Genomic DNA, 11,869 nt, shown 5'->3' with positions numbered 1-11,869 from the left:
AATTTATTTTTATTAAAAAATTATTTAAAAAAAAAAACGTTATTACACTATTTCGGCTCTATCCTTCCATCCTCTATGTCCGAGCTGATGCCGGAGCTGTCTCTCTAAAAAACGGTGACCATACACAGTCCACTACATCGTAAAGATTACCCATCCCGCGATCCTCGTAAATATGGAATGCTGAATCTAATGCCTCAGTAGTTGGAATTACAAGCCATTTTCGACCCTTTAGACATAAGTCTATCCGGGTCATCTTTTTCCGGTAAGCCTGTGCTTCGTAAGGTGGTGGGAGTTGCACGACGGTGGAATTGCCTATGGTTACATCACATTGGGATTTGTTGCCTTCACTATAACTTGTTGGGATTTATATCTGCACATCTACATTCACCAATATATGGACTTGATTATTTATACATTTTTTTCTTTGTCTTAAGATGTTATCCCCAGATTTAGGGTTATGGTTTACAAATAAGATATAGTTATATTGACACACTTTATGGTCCTTATATATATTTTTGTTCCCTGCACGTATATTGTTCACTTTTTTATGCGCTTTTTCCTTTGTGTCTTTTGGGTTAAAGTCCTTTGAATATCACAGTAATATATGTTTAGCGCCTACACTTCACATTTTGACGTGTCTATAGCTAAAAAATCCTAGTTTTAGCGTGTTGGCAGCTTCTTCTTTTATATTTTTGTACTGCGCAGTGTTTTTTGTTTACACAGTGCTGATCCTCAGCCATGGTGCTGGCACTGGCTGCTGATTGGCTTCTCCTCTGCTATCTCTCTCTCTGTCCAGCACCGCAATAGAGACTGAGCACTGACACCAGCACCACGATAGAGACTGAGCACTGACACCAGCACAGAGATAGAGAGCACTGACACCACACCAGCACCGAGATAGAGAGAGAGCACTGACACCAGCACCAAGATAGAGAGAGAGTTTTAAAAATGGCAGTTTTTTCGGGAGCAGTGATTTTAATAATGAGTAAAGTGAAACAATAAAAGTGTAACATTCCTTTAACCACTTGTCGAGCAGCGCACGACGATGTACGTCGACAGAATGGCACGGGCAGGCAAATGGGCGTACATGTACGTCCCTTTAAATTTGCCGCCCTGCCATCGGGAGCCGGCGGCGCGCTTCAGCGCTGGTCGGGACCCCCGTGAGTCCGGTCACGGGACCCGCAGACTCGATCGCCGCGGGCATACCCGCGATCATCTCACGGAGCGGCCAAATGAAGAAATGCCATTGTAAACAGCATTTCTCCATTCTGCCTAGCAACTAGTGACGCTGATCTCTGCTCCATGTGATTGGAGCAGAGATCAGTGTTCACTAAATGAAAGCCCAACCCCCCCCCACAGTTAGTAACATACACCTAGGAACACTTAACCCCTACACTGCCACCCACTGGTTAACCCCTTCACTGCCAGTGTCATTTACACAGGAAACACTGAATTTATATAGCAGTTATTACTGTATAAATGACAATGGTCCCAAAAATGTGTCAAAAATGTCCGATGGGTCCCCCACAATGTCGCAGTCACAATAAAAATCGCTGATCGCCGCCATTACTAGTAAAAAAAAAATAGTAAAAAATTATTAATAAAAATGCTATAAAACTATCCCTATATTGTAAACGCTATAACTTTTGCGCAAACCAATCAATAATCGCTTATTGCGTTTTTTTTTTACCAAAAATATGTAGAAGAATACGTATCGGCCTAAACTGAGGGAAAAAAAAAATTTTATATATTTTTTGGGGGTATTTATTATAACAAAAAGTAAAAAATAATGCGTTTTTTTCAAAATTGTCGCTCTATTTTTGTTTATAGCGCAAAAAATAAAAACCGCAGGGGTGATCAAATACCACCAAAAGAAAGCTCTATTTGTGGGGAAAAAAGGACGTCAATTTTGTTTGGGAGCCACGTCGTACGACCGCGCAATTGTCAGTTAAAGCGACGCAGTGCCGAATCACAAAAAGTGGTCTGGTCTTTGACCAGCAAATTGGTCCGGTCTGAAAGTGGTTAAATTTCGTACCTGGGGGGTATCTATAGTATGCCTGTGAAGGGGCACATGTTTCCCATGCTTAGAACTGTCCCTGCACAAAGTGTCATTCCGCAAGGAAAAAAAGTATTTTAAAATCACTTGCGGCTATAATGAAAAAAAAAACGTGGGGTTCCCCAAAATTCAATTACCAGCCCTTCAGGTCTGGTATGGACATTAACCACTTAAGGACCGCCGTATTGCCATTATACGTCATCGCAATGGCACAGGCAGGCACAAGCACGTATATGTACGTGCCTGCCTTCCAGCGGGTGGGGGGTCCGATCGGACCCCCTCCCACTGGATACGGCGGTCCGTTTCCCTCCAGGAGCGATCCGTGATGAGGGGATGGCCGTTGGTTTCTGGCCACCCCCTCTGGATCGCTCCTGACCAATGACGAACTTCCTCCCACTGTGTATTGTTTACACAGGAAGGAGGAAGTGATGTCATTCTCCTCGGGGCGGTCTTTTTGACCGGACTACGAGGAGAAGACTAAAAGTAAGTGCACCAAAACACTACACTGACACATAGGTACACAAACCCCCCCTCCCCCCCGATCGCCCCCCGATCCCCCCCAGTCACAGTGTCACCGATTGCATTGATCATTTCTTTACTGATCAATGCATTCAGTGTCAGTTGTAACAGTTAAAACTGTCAGGGCAGTTAGTGTTAGGTCCAGGGTAGCCCCCTATCACCCCCCAATAAAGATTTAACCCCCTGATTGCCCCTAGAGTTAACCCTTTCACCCCCTTTTGCCAGTGTCACTAAGCGATCATTTTTCTGATCGCTGCATCAGTGTCGCTACTGTCGCTAGGTAGCTAGTTATTTTTTTAGGTTCACCACCAGGTTTTTATATCGCTAGGTACCCCGATATACTACCCAATAATGGTTTTAACCCCCTGATTGCTCCTAGTTAACCCTTTCACCCCCTTTTGCCAGTGTCACTAAGCGATCATTTTTCTGATCGCTGCATTAGTGTCGCTACTGTCGCTAGGTAGCTAGTTATTTTTTTAGGTTCACCGCCAGGTTTTTATATCACTAGGTACCCCGATATACTACCCAATAATGATTTTAACCCCCTGATTGCCCCTAGTTAACCCTTTCACCCCCTTTTGCCAGTGTCACTAAGCGATCATTTTTCTGATCGCTGCATTAGTGTCGCTACTGTCGCTAGGTAGCTAGTTATTTTTTTAGGTTCACCGCCAGGTTTTTATATCACTAGGTACCCCGATATACTACCCAATAATGATTTTAACCCCCTGATTGCCCCTAGTTAACCCTTTCACCCCCTTTTGCCAGTGTCACTAAGCGATCATTTTTCTGATCGCTGCATTAGTGTCGCTACTGTCGCTAGGTAGCTAGTTATTTTTTTAGGTTCACCGCCAGGTATTTATAGCGCTAGGTACCCCGATATACTACCCAATAATGGTTTTAACTCCCTGATTGCCCCTAGTTAACTCTTTCACCCCCTTTTGCCACTGTCACTAAGCGATCATTTTTCTGATCGCTGCATTAGTGTCGCCAGTGTCGCTAGGTAGCTAGTTTTTTTTTTAGGTTCACCGCCAGGTTTTTATAGCGCTAGGTACCCCGATATACTACCCAATAATGGTTTTAACCCCCTGAGTGCCCCTAGTTAACCCTTTCACCCCCTTTTGCCACTGTCACTAAGCGATCATTTTTCTGATCGCTGCATTAGTGTCACTAGTGTCGCTAGGTAGCTAGTTTTTTTTTAGGTTCACCGCCAGGTTTTTATAGCGCTAGGTACCCCGATATACTACCCAGTAATGGTTTTAACCCCCTGATTGCCCCTAGTTAACCCTTTCACCCCCTTTTGCCAGTGTCACTAAGCGATCGTTTTTCTGATCGCTGCATTAGTGTCACTAGTGTCGTTAGGTAGCTAGTTATTTTTTTAGGTTCACCGCCAGGTTTTTATAGCGTTAGGTACCCCCATATACTACCCAATAATGGTTTTAACCCCCTGATTGCCCCTAGTTAACCCTTTCACCAGCGATCACAGTATAAGTGTCACTGGTGACGCTGGTTAGCCAGTTAGTTATTTAGGTTCCCCGTCAGGTTTTTATATAGTGCCAGGGACCCCCCATATACTACCTAATAATAATTTGAACCCCCTGATTGCCCCTAGTTAACCCTTTCACCACTGATCACCGTATAAGTGTTACGGGTGACTCTGGTTAATTTTTCTTTTTATAGCATCGGGGCACCCACCATTTATTACCCAATAAAGGTTTAACCCCCTGATCACCCGGCGGGTGATATCAATTAGGTTTTAGGGTCAGGGTCTGCGTCGCCCCAGGCAGCGCTAGGTTAGTGCCAGTACCGCTAACACCCACACGCAAAGCATAAACCTCCTGTAGTGGTATAGAATCTGAACAGATCAATATCTGATCTGATCAGATCTATACTAGCGGCCTCAGCAGTTCAGGGTTCCAAAAAAACGCATTGTTAGCGGGATCAGCCCAGATACCTGCTAGCACCTGCGTTTTGCCCCTCTGCCCAGCCCACCCAAGTGCAGTATCGAACGATCACTGTCACTTACAAAACACTAAACACATAACTGCAGCGATCGCAGAGTCAGGCCTGATCCCTGCGATCGCTAACAGTTTTTTTGGAAGCATTTTATATTTAAATCCGGAAGGCAGTGCTTGGATTTTGGGGTCCTGTACGTGGCTAGGCTCCCAAAAAGTCCCCCACATGTGGTATCCCCATACTCGGGAGAAGCAGCAGAATTTATTTTGGGGTGTAATTTGACTTATGCCTATAGCATGTGTGAGCAATATATCATTTAGTGACAACTTTGTGCAAAAAAAAAAAGTTTGTAATATTCCCGCAACTTGTGGCAAAATATAAAATATTCCATGGACTCAACATGCCTCTCAGTAAATAGCTTGGGGTGTCTACTTTCCAAAATGGGGTAATTTTGGGGGGTTTTGTGCTATTTTGGCATTTTATGGCCTTCGAAACTGTGATGGGTAGTGAGGAGTCAAATCAAAAATTTGCACCCTTAGAAATCCTGAAGGTGGTGATTGGTTTTCGGGGTGCCGTGCGCGACTAGACTCCCAAAAAGTCCCACACATGTGGTATCCCCATACTCGGGAGAAGTAGCGGAATATATTTTGGGGTGCAATTCCACATATAACCATGGCATGTGTGAGCAATATATCATTTAGTGACAACTTTTTGTAAAAAAAAAAAAAATTTTTATTTTTTGTCATTATTCAATCCCTTAGGACAAAAAAAAAATATTCAATGGTCTCAACATGGCCCTCAGCAAATAGCTTGGGGTGTCTACTTTCCAAAATGGGGTCATTTGGGGGGGGTTTTGTGCCATCTTGGCATTTTATGGCCTTCAAAACTGTGATAAGTAGTGATAGGTAGTGAGGAGTAAAATAAAAAATGTATGCCCTTAGAAATCCTGAAGGCGGTGCTTGGATTTCGGGGTCCCGTACGCGGCTAGGCTCCCAAAAAGTCCCACACATGTGGTATCTCTGTACTCAGGAGAAGCAGCAGAATGTATTTTGGGGTGTCATTTCACATATGCCCATAGCATGTGTGAGCAATATATCATTTAGTGACAACTTTGTGCAAACAAAAAAAAGTTTGTAATATTCCCGCAACTTGTGGCAAAATATAAAATATTCCATGGACTCAACATGCCTCTCAGTAAATAGCTTGGGGTGTCTACTTTCCAAAATGGGGTCATTTTGGGGGGTTTTGTGCTATTTTGGCATTTTATGGCCTTCGAAACTGTGATAGGTAGTGAGGAGTCAAATCAAAAATTTGCACCCTTAGAAATCCTGAAGGTGGTGATTGGTTTTCGGGGTGCCGTGCGCGACTAGACTCCCAAAAAGTCCCACACATGTGGTATCCCCATACTCGGGAGAAGTAGCGGAATATATTTTGGGGTGCAATTCCACATATAACCATGGCATGTGTGAGCAATATATAATTTAGTGACAACTTTTTGTAAAAAAATTTTAATTTTTTTTTTTTTTGTCATTATTCAATCCCTTAGGACAAAAAAAATAAATATTCAATGGGCTCAACATACCCATCAGCAATTTCCTTGGGGTGTCTACTTTCCAAAATGGGGTCATTTGGGGGGGGTTTGTACTGCCCTGCCATTTTAGCACCTCAAGAAATGAGATAGGCAGTCATAAATTAAAAGCTGTGTAAATTCCAGAAAATGTACTCTAGTTTGTAGACGCTATAACTTTTGCGCAAACCAAAAAATATACGCTTTTTGACATTTTTTTTACTAAAGACATGTGGCTGAATACATTTTGCCCTCAATGTATGACTAAAATTTAGTTTATTCGATTTTTCTTATAACAAAAAGAATAAAATATATTTTTTTTTTCAAAATTTTCGCTCTTTTTCCATTTATATCGCAAAAAATAAAAATCGCAGAGGCAATCAAATACCATCAAAAGAAAGCTCTATTTGTGGGAAGAAAAGGACGCAAATTTCGTTTGGGTGCAATATTGCATGACCGCGCAATTACCAGTTAAAGCAGCGCAGTGCGAAATTGGAAAAAGACCTCTGGTCCTTAAGGTGTTTATTGGTCCGGGGCTGTAGTGGTTAAGGAGAACCCCGCCTCAAATTGTAAAAAAAATTTACATGGGGTCCCCCAAAAAAATCCATGCCAGACCCTTTATCCGAGCACGCAACCTGGCAGGAAAAGAGGGAGGGACGAGAGAGTGCCCCCTCTCCGGAACCATACCAGGCCACATGCCCTCAACATTGGGAGGATGCTTTGGGGGTCTGTGACCCCTCAAAGCACCATGTCCCCATGTTGATGGGAACAAGGGCCTCATCCCCACAACCCTGGCCGGGCTTATCAGAATCTGGAAGCCCCCTTTAACAAGGGGACCCCCAGATCCTGGCCCCCCTGTTTGAAATGGTAAGGGTGTACAAAAATACCCCTACCATTTTACAAAGAAAGTGTAAAAAATAGTTAAATAAGACAAACACACTTTTGAAAAATTCCTTTATTAAAAATAAAAAAAATAGAAAAAATATTCCAGAGGTGGTAATCCACTCTTGCTATCCAGCGACGGATGATCATCTCTCCAGGGTCCAGCGATGGCTGATCTGATCCAGCGACGGGTGATTTCTCAGTCCAGCGCAGTCAATCCATGAATCCATCTTCTGTCTCCACTGTCGGAGGCACTCCGGGATGCCGGCGCCTGACGTTTCTTATATTAGGAGGGCGGGGCCACCCGTCACCTGACCCTGCCCCCTCTGACGCTAGTGGGGGAAACCGGGCTTCCCCAATGACGTATGGGTGACCCCACCCCCCTCTGATGTAACGCAGGTTTCCGTTACAAGTGCAGCTATATATTAGTCCACACTTTTTTGTAAAGAGGACTAACTTTGTTTTCGGGGACCCATGTGAGGGATCTCTCAGGTCTTGAGGACTCACGCTTTTTGCCTGGGCAACCATCTTCCCTACCTGGATATATATCTCTACACCCATTTGGTACATTCCCTAACCATCTAAGTTTAATATTTTATTTAATGATATAGCATCGGTATGTACGTTCTTCATAGCCATGATGTTTTCCATGATCAACGTTATCATTCTTCTTTCTGTAAGTCCAGATTTTATTTTTGTTTTTCTGTTTCAGAGCATTTCCAATTATTGTCTCCTCCATGCCCCCAAAGAAGGGATTTATCTTGAATATCCCGAAAAGCGTCAGGTTACAGGAGAAGGGCTGTGTTGTTTTGCTCATATGCTACACATGAATACTGTATATTACTCTATGTATCACTGTCATGTTTGTCTATGACAGGGTTTTTATTCAATACATGTTCTTTTTTTCTAAATATTTGTATTTTTTTAAAAGTTTGAACTGAAAGTCCCTTTTGTACCGAGGGGTACTTACTTTTATTTATAATATAGCGGGACGGTGGCAACCACAAAAGGAGTTTTGTCTCCATAATAGTTCTTCCCTAAGAATATAAAATTTATGTTTTTGGTTGTAACATGACAAAATGTGTAAAATGTCAAGGGGTATGAATACTTTTTCAAGGCACTGTAGATATAATGGCCAGGTGTCCAATAACATTTGACCATATAGTGTAGCTTTTCTTTATCTGATTGTTGATCTTTTGGAATGCCTGCAATGTTGTAATAAAGTCAATATAGCTGTGAAAAGACTCTTCTGCCTTTTCTAGATGATTGAGACAAATTTCTTAATTGTATGACTGAGTCAGCATGAATCAAATCGTGTAATTTATTGTACACACAAAAATACTTACAAAAATTGCAGATTCAAATACAAAATTAAATGTAGCTTCAAATAAGATCAGAGATATGAGATAAAGTTGTTTGTTTCAAAAAATAAGTTCAAGACGTGCTTAAAATGCCTGCTGTTTCCTTCGTTCTGAGAGCATCTGTAAAAAATGTCTGTATGTTGGGTTTCTATAGTAGTGAAGAGTAAGGCCGCGTACACACGGGCGGATTGTCTGTCCAACTTAGTCCGCTGAACCGTGTTTCAGAGGACAATCCGCTCGTGTGTGGGCTTCAGCGGACTTTTTCAGCGGACTGTCTGACGAACAAAGTCTTACGGAATTTCCGAAATTTTGTCCGTTCAAACTTGGTTTTGTCCGTCCAAACTTGGTTTCAGCGGACAGTCCGCTCGTGTGTAGGCAAGTTGGACGGACTAAGTATGGCGCATGCTCAGAAAGGATTTACACAGCCGAAGGTTGCATTGCAGTGTATAGGACGTCGTTTTTCTAGTCCCGTCGTACGTGCTGTACACGTCATCGCGCACGCTTTCAGCGGACTGTCTGCTCATCGTGTGTGGTCAAGTCCGTTCATTCAAATTTTGAACGGACTGTCTGTCGGATTGTCTGACGAACTTAGTTGGGCAGACAATCCGCCCGTGTGTACGCGGCCTAAGAAAGAAATGTAGAAGTGTAGCAGAAGTGACCATCTAGGCCTGCATCTTCCTTTTAAATCAACTCAGTTTCTTTGTTTGAAAACGCACCTAAAAATAAACACTCCCATATTACTCCCATGACTAGCATGACTAATTAAAGAAAGAGCAAGAAGTGAGTTTGAGAGACAGCTTGGCTCAGAGTAATTATATAAACACACAGTTTCTCAAACAAAATATCCGTTACATAGAAATACCTTTATGAAAATATAAACTTAGAATATCAATCAAAACAGCTTTTTGAAATTGAGAACTCAGTTCAAATGTCAACATCTGTAAGTCATTAGCTCAAAAGACCTTTCATGTACACAAAATTACAGGGGATTTCATGACCTCAGTTATATACTTATAAAACCAAATTAAAATTTAGATATTAAGAATATAACAAATGTACAGTAAAATGAAGCCTCTCACAAAAGCATATAGAATAGGAGTGTTACATATACAGTTGTGTTCAAAATAATAGCAGTCCAACACCACTCACCAGATCAATCACTGTTTTTGGTATAAATTATATTTCTACATGGAAAATAATTTACTAGTAGGTATAGTAGAGTAATAGAAAATCAACAGACCCAACAGTCATGACATGCATGCTACTTATTCTGTGTAATTGAATCATTAATTGAAAGGGGCGTGTTCACAATTATGTTGGAGTTCAATGTGGAGTTCAATTAGTGAGGTTATTCCGTCTGTGAAAAATGCTGTACATGCTGGGTATAGTGCATTTCTCTGAATTGAAAATCTGAGAAAAATGGGTCATTCCAGATATTGTTCAGAAGAACAGTGTACTTTGATTTAAAAGTTGATTGGAGAGGGGAAAACATATAAAGAAATGCAGAAACTGATAGGCTGCTCAGTCCATGCAATTCTTCAAAAACAGGAAATACATGGAAGAAAATGGAAAACTACCATTCAAATGGACCAAAGAATAGCCAAAATGGCAAAGACTTCACCAATGATCAGCTCCAGGGTGATGAAATAAGGTGTAAAGTTACCTGTGAGTACTGTAACAATTAAAAGACACCTATGTGAAGCCAAGTTATCATCAAGAAACCCCAGCAAAGTCCCATTGTTAAAAAACGACATGTGCTGAAGAGGTTACAATTTGCCAAAGAACACATTGACTGACCTAAAGAGAAATGGCACAACATTTTGTGGACTGTTGAAAGCAAGGTTGTTCTTTTTGGGTCTAGGGGCCACAGACAGTTTGTCAGGCATTCCCCCAACACTGAATTCAAGCCACAGTACACTGTGAAGACAGTGAAGCATGGTGGCCCAAGCATCATGATATGGGGATGTTTCTCATACTATGGTGCTGGGGCCTATTTATCGCATACCAGGGATCATGGATCAGTTTGAATACATCAACATACTTGAGGAGGTCATGTTTCCTTCTGCCAAAGAGGAAATGCTCTTGCAATGGGTGTTTCAACAATACAACGACCCCAAAAACACCAGTAAATGAGCAGAAGCTTGGTTCCTGTCAGACTTCCACTTACCAGACCAGTGAGTCCGCTTGGGCAGAGGGTGGTCTCCCGTTCGTGTCCAACTCACAACCCCTGGTAGAGTAGACAGGAGGCTGGGAGTGCAGAGTGGTATGAAAGCCTATGAAGAGGGGCCAGGAGCTGGAAGTAGGATGAACCCCGAAGGAGAAGGGGAGTAGGCTGAAACACAAGCAATCAGGTGCGGAGCAGGAGCTGAGCAGGCGAGTCCAGGTACAGGCAGGATTTGGCAACAGGTGGGCAGCAACGGTACAATAGGAACAGGCAGGAGCGAGGTCAGAACAGGCTGAGGTCAGGTGCAGGTGGAGATCAGGGGTGTTCAAAGAGCAAGTCGGGTCGTCGGGAGATCGGAGATACAGGAATGCAGATACAGGCAATGGAGCAGGGAACAGAGGAGCTGATGATCAGGCAGCACTTGAATGGAGTATGCGGCAGACCTAAATAGGCCGATTGGCGACAAACACGTGCACCAGCCAGCGCATGTGCCGAGCGCCAGCGCACACACCAGTGCCACCAGGAGTGCGCACATCGGAGCGCACACCAGCACGCATCGGTGCGCACAGGCACTAACAGGAGTGCGCACAGGCACACATCGGCGCATACCAGCACCTGCAGGGACACGTGCGCACCGTCACACATCGACGCACACCAGCACGGCCAGCACTGCGACCAACCAGGTAACTTCTCTGACAGTTCCAGACCAACAAAATTGATGCTATGGAGTTTCCAGCCCAATCCCTGGACCTTAATCCAATAGAAAACTTGTGGGGTGATATAAAAAAATGCTGTTTCTGAGGCAAAACCAAGAAATGTAGAGGAATTGTGGAATGTAGTGTAATTGTCCAGGGCTGGAATACCTGCTCCGGGTGTCAGAAGTTGGTCAACTTCATGCAACACAGATGCAAAGCAGTTCTCAGAAACAGTGCTTGTACAACTACAGTGGTGTAAAAAAGTGTTTGCCCCCTTCCTCATTTCCTGTTCCTTTGCATGTTTGTCACACTTAAGTGTTTCGGAACATCAAACCAATTTAAACAATAGTCAAGGACAACACAAGTAAACACAAAATGCAATTTGTAAATGAAGGTGTTTATTATTAAAGGTGAAAAAAATCCAAACCATCATGGCCCTGTGTGAAAAAGTGATTGCCCCCCTTGTTAAAACATACTATAACTGTGGTTGTCCACACCTGAGTTCAATTTCTCTAGCCACACCCAGGCCTGATTATTGCCACACCTGTTCACAATCAAGGCATCACTTAAATAGGAGCTGCTTGACACAGTAAGGTCCACCAGAAGATCCTTAAAAGCTACACATCATGCCGAGACCCAAAGAAATTCAGGAACAATTAAGAAAGTAATTGA

The sequence above is a fragment of the Lithobates pipiens genome, unplaced genomic scaffold, assembly GCF_037356315.1.
Source record: "Lithobates pipiens isolate NorthernLeopardFrog02 unplaced genomic scaffold, aLitPip1_a1.2 Scaffold_27, whole genome shotgun sequence".
NCBI classification, from domain to species: Eukaryota; Metazoa; Chordata; class Amphibia; order Anura; family Ranidae; genus Lithobates; species Lithobates pipiens.
This window is presented reverse-complemented; position numbering follows the sequence as displayed.